Here is a 12,387-nt window from a genome sequence, read left to right on the forward strand (position 1 = left end):
GATTAATTTTTGGTTCTTGCGGTATGTTTACTCTTTATTATTATAAAATTAAATGAATTTTGTTTCACAAGACACATGTATTGTCCTCAAAGAAGACGGAATCATCTAATTTTGTAAACCGTAAAAGACATTTAATATCTTCATCAATACCTATAACTATATTTCTAATTTAAATATCTTCTAAGATTTATAGTTATTGATAGACTATTTGTGTAATTGTAGTGTTGAATATAAAATAATAGCAGAAACCTTAACAAGTTTAAACAGTTTAAAATAGGTTATAATAACTTTTGCAATATTAATTTTATTCTTAGGAAAACTTTTGACTCAATTATAATGTTTCGTGAGTTTTTGAAATAAAATGTGAAAAAAACAAAAATTTTGCCGAAGACTATATACAATATTATCATATATATATATATATATATATATATATATATATATATATATATATATATATAATCCTATTTTCATGACCAAACTGTCAGATTTCAATACATGGCGCATAGGGCGAAAATCCAGAGCCATACATAAAAATATTAAGAAAAAAATATGACGAAGAAACAGTACTAACTGACAGTCACTTTCATCTAATCTATCCATGATCACGGTTGCTGAAAAGAAATAATCAAATCGCATAGTTGTATACAAAAAACATAATTTCATTTTAAACGTGTTTTTCAAAAAAAACTTATATACCCTTGGGCTCCGTTATTGGAAAAGCCAATTACTATTTCTGAGTTGAGAACTAGGTAATGAAAAGTTTCTTATCCGGCCTCTGATGAGGTTCAACTCAATTTTAAAATCGTAATGAAAAATACGTTCAACTATTTTGGTAAAGGCATTATATTCCGTTTTAGATGCACAATATATGAATGCACCTATAATTCCTATTCCAGATTAGTGTCGATTTTTTGTCAGGGCTAAGGAAGTACAAATTAATCTTTTGGAAAAGGAGTGCGGAAGAATTGCTTCGAATTTTATTTCACCCAAGCTTCTATTAAATCTGAATCAGTAGACAGTATTGGCATCGGCAGTAAAATATTCATATAAGCATTACTCACTCTTCTCATTGCATGGAACGATTTCGCCTGTTCCCTCTCAAATATATTTAGGTGATATGAGGTCTAGCTCCTATAATAAATCTAAAATTTTAAACTCAACGATTCTTACACACTTTGACTTATTTCCTTTACTACCAAACATCGAAGACATTATTCATATCTAAGCAACTTTGTTCCTAAGATAGATTCAATATTTCCATCCAATCCTTGTTTCAGTTTCTAACACTGCTTACACTTTAAAAGCGCCTGTCCAAGTTTCGGAGGATTTAAAATTTGTAATTGACCATAATCGTAGTATACTCTTCTTTTTGATTTCTCTAACGCCTTCAACAGGGTAAATAGTTGTAGCCTTTTAGCTATTTTATAGTCTTTAAACATTGCTACTGATGCCGTTGATTAGTTTATTTTCTAATTACAACTGCGACAATGGTGGGAGAGACGAGCTGTGGTTAAGTTACTGCAGCTCGAACATGGGATGGCTCAACCGGGGAGGTACTACCCTCCCGACGTTTCGATTACTTTTCAGCAACCGTGATCACGGGCAGACGAGATGAAAAGTAAGCGAAACGTTGGGAGTATGTAGTTTTTTACAAAAATAAATCACGCGTGGTTTATCCGAAAAATATTAGTTTCATTTGAATAAAACTCGCGAAAATCTTAGATCTCATTATGAGGTACCACCCTCTCAGAGAACATCGACGTGAAATAGTTTTTAAAGGCTGCGTTTCGTCTGATGAGTGAGAGAGCCGGGTGCCTATCCCTTTTCCCACCTTTTCCTACCTCTTCCCTTTTCCCTCCCTTTCCCACTTTTCCTCCCCCTCTTCCCTAATCGGGGATGGCAACACATCCGCAATTTCTATTAATTCTCTTACTCTTTTATTCTCCTTTACTCTTCTTTAATAAATTCTTATTTACTGTAATAATCTTGATTATATACAAGAACATTTTTCTTCCTTTGATTCTAATTATGTCCTTGCTAGAAATATTCGTTCAAAAAAATTATATTCTTCTTGAAGTCCGTCTAAGTAGCACTAAATACTGCGGCGACTCCTATGTCATCCGTGCGATAAAGCAATAGAATTATGTATTAAAGTAAGATCTAAATCACAGAACACACTTAAACGTCACCTCAAAATTAAACAATTTTTATTAGAAATATTATATTTATCTTCAATATTCAATACTTTATTGTATCAACATTATTTATTATTTTTATTTACGATAACTGCCTCTGTAATTCGTTTATTTTTTCGTAAGGGGTGTCTGTATATTGGTGATACTTTCAGTGACACTCTCGCCGTTGGACCATAATTGTTTTTTTTTATATTTAACATGTGTGTGTCCTATGCATAAAGGATAATAAATAGATAAACAAACAAAAGAACGAAAAAATTAAGAAAAAGGTTAAGGTACATAATAAAATTTTAAATATTAATTTCATGACACCAACTTATAAAGATAAAATTCTGAATATTTTATTTATACTAGCAAATACGTTTACACTACCGAACTTATCTGAAATTATGGAAAACATCACAAAAGGTATGGCTGTTACTTTCGCGCAACATATTAAAAAATAAATGAACATCGCCGGGGCAACAAGAAAGTAAGTTTCGCAGTTTTCCTGGAACGTCTGGTTGCCACTCTATATAATTTGGCTAAGGTTGTTTATACCGATTTTAGTAATTTTAGTGTTAAGCTAGTTAATAATTAGTTGTGAGAAATTTTTAAATATTTTAAAGAGTGATGAAAATCCGGAACAAAAACAAAGAGTTTCTTTACGTAGAAGAATTTACAAATGTATTTACGTAAAATTTATGAAAAATCTTTGTGTTAAAATAAGTAGCTATTCGTTTCTTGTAGGAATAAAAATTACAATTTTTATTTTTTGTTTCTATTTTCCTCCTTCTTCTATTTTATTGTACGAAAATATCAATTTGTCAACTCACATGTGTCATCATACAAAGACGAAAGTAATATGGAGATGCCTATAGTGGGATTGAATTATAATATAATGCTATGAAAAAATACAAAAAAAAATTGACACTCGATTTAACAGGAACATACGTTGGTTAGTAAAATATTAAATGTTTATTTCCATATATATTTGTTAGAGTGACTGAATTGTAGTTGTAAAATGATTAATAACTGTTAATATTAATATGTGAATAGACTTACTGTTGCAAATATAAATAGAAACTACAAGAGGGTGGTGTTTTAAAAACGACTGCCAAGTTTTATAGTGTTAATGCAACAGTCAGTCAATGCCCGTTTGGTCGGCGAAGACTTCATCAAGTTTGCACTAAATTGTGAATAGATATATATTAAATGAGGGCTTATACCTTGTAAGTCATATTTTGTCTTTTTTACAACGTTCTAGCTATAAGCATTAGTGATTGTCAATTAGTAAAATATGATAAAGTGAAGTGATTGAAACTTAATCCATATATGTAAATGTTATCGAGAAATATAATTGTTTTATTAAAATACCTGAAAGCTATTAATATTAAAGCCAGTGATTAAACGTTAATCAAATATCACAATAAAGATTGTGGCATAAGCATGGGATCGTTTTATTGAGGTACCCGACAGTCGTTGCCATTAAAACTAATTTTCCAACGCTATTTAAACCAATACTTAACATATTTAACAAATAGACACGGTTATAAAAAAAATTCTACACAACGAATTAAAATATTTATATATTTTGATAATCAAATATTATGAGGGTAGATGTTAGATATTCCTTTTCACAGAATATTATGAAAGTAAAAATAAGGCTATTAACATTTGCAAAATCAGATTTGCAATAACTTCCTTTTTGAGTGAGCGAGTGCGTTAAATAACTGGTACTCTGTTAAATTCTTAATAGAACAATCAATTATCTACGAAGTATAAGTGACTGTTTTTATTTCTGAATACTTATAGCAGTAATATTTCATACATGAAAACATCAGTTTTGTATAAAGCTCATGTTGTAATTATATGAAAATAATCGTATCATGAGTGTAGTACGTATGTATGTGGCTTACTTCAACTTTATTAGTTTAATTACCTTAAAGAAGTGTACGATCTATTTTTCTGAAAATTTTGATTAAAACTGAATTATTCGTTAAAATACTCCGGATACAAACCTAACAGTTGCGGTAATTTTAATTACAATATTAAAACTTTTTTATAAGAAACATATATTAATAATTGCAAAGTATTTTTATGTACAGCTTTTTGCTCAACAAATAACGGACGCGTACATAAAATTCTTGACAAGTATATAATTATGTGATAAAAAAAAATCCGTACGTGGCATTCTTGTTACGATTTCAAATGAAAAAAATCATTGATAATAATTTACTGAGATAAAATATTCATATTAAAAAATATATATGACTTCACAAGGAATGTATTCGTAAATCTCAAATCTCTATTAATTTCCATTATACCAGAGACCATGATAACTTGCAGTAGTGAAAGCCTTCAGTCTATCATTGGGAACATAGCAGTGCCCTTAGTGGAGCAGTGAGTTATTGACTTACTCACAACGTTAACTCATCTTCAGTTACATATTAACAATTCTAAGGAATTTTTATATAAAATTAAATTAATATCAATAATTTTACAGATCTTTTAAATGTTTAAGAACTTTGCTGAGTTAATAGAGAATTCGCGTTCCTGTCTTCTATGATATTTTAAAAGTACATTTTTTTTTTAATCCCCCATTAAAGTACTCTCCAAGGACAAGCAAACTGACAATATAGAGATAAACATATATATCTTTGACTATTTTGTAACTTAAGACGGAACCTAATTAAGTTGTACAAGTTTATTGAATGAATTTATCTACTAGTGACTTTTTGCGGATGTGAATTAGCCTATGAAATAAAACCATTTTCAACAATTAAAAAAAAAATGTTCACAACAATGAAAAGTTATAACATATTAAATTTTGTAATACAAATGTGTGTTATTATCATTCGTGTAGTTCTGAAGTTAAGTAGATATAAAATTTAACCCCAAAATTATATATTATCGATATATATTATAAAACGAAGTCCCTCGCCGCGTCTGTCTGTTTGTTCGCGATAAACCGAAAAACTACTGCACCGATTATCAAACAGATATCAGCACTCGATAGCGTGATTCTCGAGGAAGGTTTTAGTATAATTTGTTAAGTTTTTATATATATGTTTGTGTATGTTAACGATATTTGTTGAAATTGTCGGGAAAAAATGAGCCGTCTGAGAGCTTTTAACGAAAACGGTTCCAAAAGCCTTTGAGATTTAACAAAATAATATATGGTGGAATTATGTATCTTATATACGTCTACAGAAAAGTTTGCGGTGGCATATGTCTATTCCTTAAGGATAACATACTATGTATCCTAAAGCTTTTATTGGAACGCTATTTACATAAATAATGTATTAATTATTATCTATAAATAAATAAACTTCGTTTTCAAGCCTACATCAGCGTCTGTAAATAAATTTTTAAATCATTTAAATCGGGCGTACCATTCGAAAGTTATCATAATATAAGTTTAATGATTCTCAAAATTAAATAGGCTATTTTATATTTTTTGTAAAGAGCCCGTGTAAAGCCGGGGCTGGTACCTAGTTCTTCTATATATGAAGTATTACTCACAAGTTCATTCAGAAACAAATATAATTGACAATTACATCGTATTCTTTCTTTTGAGACGCGATATGAAAGATTCCTTTTCTTTTTTTAAATTACGTCATTATTTTTCATGTACATGAAAATGTACATGAAACAAAGAGCTCTACATTGTTTAGGTACAAAACTTTTAAGAGCATCGTACGATATTTTACAGTTCCGTATTGAAATGTACTTGTTCTCACTCAAATAATTTGGGTATTTTTGATAATAAATGAGAGGTTTGTTATACTTTCAACAATAGGAAACCCTTACACCCTCAGGGTGACGTATATGGAGGAAAATAAACCTTTTATAAAACCATAATGAGGCTCATAATGTAATCTGTAAGCAACAGGATTTCATATAATTAGTAAATATTTTAGGTATATAGATAATTTTTTTATACATTTAACATATTGCAAAAAAACTTGCTGTCACTAACATGAAAACAACAACAGATAAAGAAATAATTTGTTTGGCCATAAATACTGTTACATAAAAACTTTCCGATTTAAAAACTTTTTAAATTTTGAATTTGGAACACGCATATTATGTTATATCGAAAAAATCATTTTAATTTGTAACAGAACTTATAGCTGGACTAGGTTTATATAAAACATTATACTTATGTATAATAAAAAACACATAATAATGTTAGCATTTCCTATCAGCCATATAACTAGCGATGCGGCCGTAGACCGTGGTCACTAACGGCCCATTAGCTCAGTTGGTTAGAGCGTCGTGCTAATAACGCGAAGGTCGCGGGTTCGATCCCCTCATGGGCCACAGTATTTTTTTGCCTATTCTCTAGAAAGCTGTCCCCATTGACCCCGCGTATTAATAGTATTTTTATTCATATTAATGGATAGTGCAATTATTGCAAAAAATTATAAGTTTAGTTTTTGCATATTACTTATCATTTCACAGTTTATTGGTACTGAATGATATATTTTTGTAAATTTTAATACTAACTAAAATAAAGAGTGACTCATAAAGATTTTAATTTATGTATATTTAAAAATTGACTGACAAAGTTAAAACACGATATCTGAATCCTTATTTTTATTGCAATACTACATTTGACAAAACGATTGTTGATAATCATATTATTTATTATTTACTACATATATACGTTATCTTTATTATGGAAGCTATAAATAAAATAATCGGATAAACAGATAAAAAACGACCAAAAAAATTAACGCTCCAATAAGTATTAAATTATAATCTATTTAAATCTGTGGTTTTCTTTAATTTTCTGTACTTATTGCATTTACAATTTAATACAAAGTGTTTTAAACGTTTTATTAGTCTTAGATATTGTATCTGAAACATCTGACATTTGACACTCTTAACAGTGCTTAGTACTTGGGATCCAGGTGTAAGTTTAAGGGTCCCGTATCGCATTGAACGCTCACTTTTACTTTAAAATTGCATAATTTCCTTAAGATACATAAATTTATCTGAATATGATTATTGTGAAGAAAAATATTTAAAAAAATATTACTACGTTGAAAGTAAATGATGGCTGAATTACACAATGGCCAGATACTTATTGTTTAAATTTGAATTAGATAGAACTTTGTCATACATCATGAAACATAGTCTATGAAAAAATTATTGCCAACAAAAGTTAACGAAAATATAATGATTATATATTGAGTCTTGATTGCGACAGAATAGAAGTTCCTTGTTTGTCTATTAGCAATAACTAGATGTAATAAATTAAAAAACAAATTATTATAGTAGTATTCCTCGCTGGTTTTCACTGAAAAATCCTTTATCACGGATGATTTGTATTATACAAACGCTTTAATTACACACAGATAATATTTCGTTCGTAATGTTATATGAATGGGCACTCACAACATATTCCTAGGCTGCAGTACTAAGAATAATTTAAAAAGTGAGCCATGGGACGTGGACTTTATATACTCCTTTTAGCAAGCTACATATGTACATGGGATGTATGGTTCGTATTCGGTTCATAGTGAAGGAAATATCACAGAGTTTATTTACCTGTTTACCTGGAAATATCCCTTGGGGTGCAGCCTCCGGCCGAGGTAAGTTATTCATCGAGGGTGAATAGATGTCGTGTAACCGCGAGGCAATCTTCCACTGAAAAGAAAACATACAAGAAAATGTGGATCCGTCAGACTGATGTTACTTCTATTAACTTGGTTTGAAATGAGTTGAGTTTATAGTGGAATATTTGTAATATACCGATATTTTTAGTCGTGGTGGCCTGGAGGTTAAAGGCCCGCCTCTCATGTGAGGGGTCGGGTTCGAAACCTGGCGAGTACCAATGTGATCTTTTCCGAGTCATATGTACTTTCTAAGAGTATTTAGACACCACTGACAGGCGGTGAAAAAAACATCGTGGGGAAACCTGGACTTATAATTTCAAATTATAAGTTTGAAATCGCCAATCCGTTTTGAGCAAGCGTGGTGATTAATGCTCTAACCTTCTCCATGTGAGAAGAGGCATTTGCTCAGCAGTGGGCTCCGATAGGCTCATCAGCCTATCGGAGCCCACTGAAAATATCATCGTCATCATCATCATGATGACGATGATATTTTCAGTGAGGTGTATCTTTTAAGTTCCTTTTTATTAAATCCATTTTACTATTCAGAGACTTTCATTTTACATTTTCAAGATCACAATATAAAGATGCTAGGAAAACTAATTCGCTGTCTTAAATTTTCATCGTTTCATTAAACGTTGCTAAGAACAAAACGTATTTTATATTTATGTGACTCTTTTATAAAAATAAATAAGGAAAATCATTTATGATTTAACACGTCGAGATTTTACATATCACTCTACATATTCAAATGTCACTTTTTTTGCTCTAAAAATAAATTATTGAAATTTACCTGATACCTTTTATTGTCATTTATAAAAACCGATGAGCGGATCTGTTAATTTATATGAAACTAATGTTTTTCTTACTGTTGTTTTAATTTAATTTATCTTTCACTACACGGTAAAAGCATACGAAAAAATTGATTCAAACTATAAGTGATTTTTATTAAATACGTACATTTACTTTACCGTAAAATGATTTACACGATAAAACTCGATTAGTAAGACACAGAAAATGAGATCTAAGAACTTCGCGAGTTTTAATTATTTAAATGAAACTAATATTATTCGGATATACTACGCGTGCTTTATTTTTGTTAAAAACTACATACTCCCGACGTTTCGGTTACTTTTCAGCAACCGTGATCACGGGCGGACGAGATAAAGCACGCGTATATCCGAATAATATTAGTTTCATTTAAAAGACACAAAAAATCTTAATGTAGTCGTTTTAATAAATATTCCTGGCAGGATGATAATTAGAAATAGGCAAAAACTTCTTTGCAAGCTTATTGTATTTTCACTTAATATGTTATGTCATCGGAGAAGTTAAGAATCGGAGTACATTCGGTGTTCAGAATAGGTCACTCTTCATTCATTCATTTCATTCATCAAGACTTCTACTTAAACTATAAATATCTTTATATTAAATAAAAAAACATTGCAGCATTTTCACTCATATAAAAGTATTGTGCTCTGTATTTGATTTTATTCCTTACACTCATCTTTCTTGATAGCGACACATTTTGATAATAGGTATAATAATCTGGTTATTTAAATTTCCAAAAACATTCCAGCGAAAAGAAATGTCACGGAAACATTAATTCGTAGCATTCAACAAATACAAAGATTCGAATGAAAGAACAAAATTTTACCAATTACTTCAAAATATAAATTAAAAGAAACATCAAAGGCCTTTTGTATATATTTGACGAAATTCGAAAATAAAAATTAGGCTTGGTCCTAAACGAAATATTAATTAAAATTAAATCTTTGTTTTGTAGAATTCAATACGATCTAAAGGTAAGATGATATTTCTAGACTGAACACTAGCACCTTACTATTTACATGGTACAAATGAAACTATTACAAGCATTTAAAATTATTCACAGTTTTGTTAGAATTTTCGAAAGCGAAATTGCTAATTTAATTATTTTTTTATTCACCTGCATACTTAGCCCCAGGTGAGACTTCGCTCTTGTATAAAATGAAATCAATTCAAGTGAAGTTGAGACGAACTTTATCATCTATTGCGCATAATTAAAAGAATTAAGGACTATAATGATGGATACGTATGAGAAGTAATATATAATCCCTGAGGACATTTTACTGCGTCGGCCTCGAGACCAGACATATATATATTTCTGTCTTAATTAATATTTATTTCTCTCACAATAATGCAATTCTTATGTACAATAGACAGTGGTTTCAACCAATTTGCATAACGATACGTCTTCACTTAGACATTAATATTAAAAAATTTTGGTTAAATTACATTTTAAATAATTACTCAGCTTCGAGTGCCAATGAAGCCATAGAAAAAAAAATTGTTTATTTCTACCTTCAGATAATAAACATCTGACCTCAATATAAGTATGTTTTAAATAACTTATTTCTTACTTATGTTAACCAAAATCTATAATATAGCAATGACATTATGTTACATGTTTTTGTCATGAAATATATGGAAGGAAATAATTTGTAGTTTAATAGACTCAAGCAAAATATATCAAAATTAGATACTTGGGTAAACTAAATCTTTATAAAAAAAACTTTTTTTTTTCTAAACAAAAAAAGCAAGAGTACGTCTCAACATGTCACACTATTTATTTCATATATAAATAATATAAACACGGAAAATTTTAGGAAAAAACACAAAAAATAGGTGTAAACTTTTATTTCTGTATTTTAATGTAACTATGCAATAATATTAGATATAATGTATACTTATATTCCGTGTTATTAAAGTGACAATTATTAAAGTCCTATCACACAGACGATAGATGTCGCTTTAAGTGGCTCAATATTTTGTTTAAAGAACTGGTTCCGAATCTCTCAATCGAAAACAAGCTCTATACAGACGAAGTTTCATACAACAGATAGTAATTTAAAATGATATAGTGTTGTGAAAATTTATTTCACTGCAGCCATTAAAAGAAACGAGAAGAACAAAAATAACAATACAAACAATGTAATAAATGTCGTAAACAAAATTATTTACATCTATAATAAAATTTATTGACTGAAACTTTATCTCTATTGAGGTAATGGAATGTACAATAGAGACACGCACATTTTCAATATACATATATCTTGTTTATATGAGCAAACAGCTAACTTTTCACCCACAAATTTCCTGCCAGTCACTTTTTTCTCTCTCTCTGACACTAATCTACGTCTTTTAAAATATAATCAATTTATAAAACTAAAACTTATTAAATTTATTACAAAAAAAAAACTTTTTAAATCTCATTACTAAACTAATAATAAAAGATTTCTTCCAAATTTATAATAATAAAATTACTTTATTCCTTGCTAATATTATAAAGTAGGCAAATTTCTGTTTAAAACCTTTCCAATAACTCGTTTCAGAAGCCCGGTTAATATTTTTATAGAAGTCGTAATAATCACTGAACATTATTTACACAAAATATGAATCTTATTGTAAAATCATTGGGAAAATCTTGAAAGAAACGGAAAAGACGATTTTAAACAGTTCTGAAATTAATTCAAATAATATAATTAGTAATTGTACATAAAATATATAAAAAAACTGGCATTATTTATTTCTTATTCCCTCCTTAGTATGTATTTTGAATTAAAATAACAGCAATTTATCACGTTTCTACCATTAGCTGTAACAGCTTTGTATGCCTTGAAATTTGGACTTATCCTTTTATATGTGTACTTTTTTTGAATATTTCAAGATTATATATTTTTTTGAAAAGCACTACTTTATTTAAGCGATGTTCAATGAAATTTAAAGAAGAACAAAATCAACAGGTAAAGCTGAATACGAAACTGCAAAATTCGGAATATAGCGTACCAGTGTTTTCGGGCATTTTTTAATTATATAATTTTTATATTTTTAAATAATTATATAATATTTTCTTAATTAAATTAAACAATTATATAATTATATAAAATTAAATAATTATATAATTTTATTCTTATTTTATTTAACTATATAATTTTTATTAGCTAAACATTATTTTAGCTAAGTCACCCGAAATAATGCTGCCTAAAATAACAACCTACTCAAAGAGCCTAAATGGAAATGAAATTAGATATTTACTCCTTTATCATACTTCGTATTTTCTCTCCAAAAAATGTCCCTTAACAGCACATCATCCGAATTCATGACAACTACAGACATCTCAGCATGAAGCTCGCCTTCTGTAAAGCGTTATATATTTGTTGAAAGAAGATATTAAGTGAATAAAACCAAAAATTAAAAAAGTATCACTTAAAAAACTAATAAATAGAGATATTTAAATGAAATTAAGGTTTTAGGTTTGGGATAAAATTACGCGTTTTAATTATTTTATTACTACATAATCAAGGCTTTTCTGTTCCTTTGCAGCAACCGTGATCACTGGCAGACGAGATGAATCTTAAATATCATTACATAAAAACACTAATTAAATATCGAATAAAGTAAAAGTTCTTAATTTTATGACTTTATTTACTTTAAACACATTATCATATGGCAAATATTAGCCAAAATTTTTAATGTTAAATAAATTTCAATCAAACCCAGATCTAATTGGTTTTGGGATATCGCTCATGTATGGAAACCATGGC

General features: G+C 29.0%; 1 non-coding gene across 1 annotated transcript; it reads left to right on the top strand.

The window, feature by feature from the left end:
- The first annotated feature begins 6,429 nt into the window (after positions 1-6,429).
- Positions 6,430-6,503, top strand: Trnai-aau (transfer RNA isoleucine (anticodon AAU)). Its single transcript has one exon. It is a non-coding gene; the product is annotated as a tRNA-Ile (tRNA).
- The last annotated feature ends 5,884 nt before the right edge of the window (positions 6,504-12,387 follow it).

Source organism: Danaus plexippus, chromosome 25 (assembly GCF_018135715.1).
Source record: "Danaus plexippus chromosome 25, MEX_DaPlex, whole genome shotgun sequence".
In the NCBI taxonomy this organism is placed as follows: Eukaryota; Metazoa; Arthropoda; class Insecta; order Lepidoptera; family Nymphalidae; genus Danaus; species Danaus plexippus.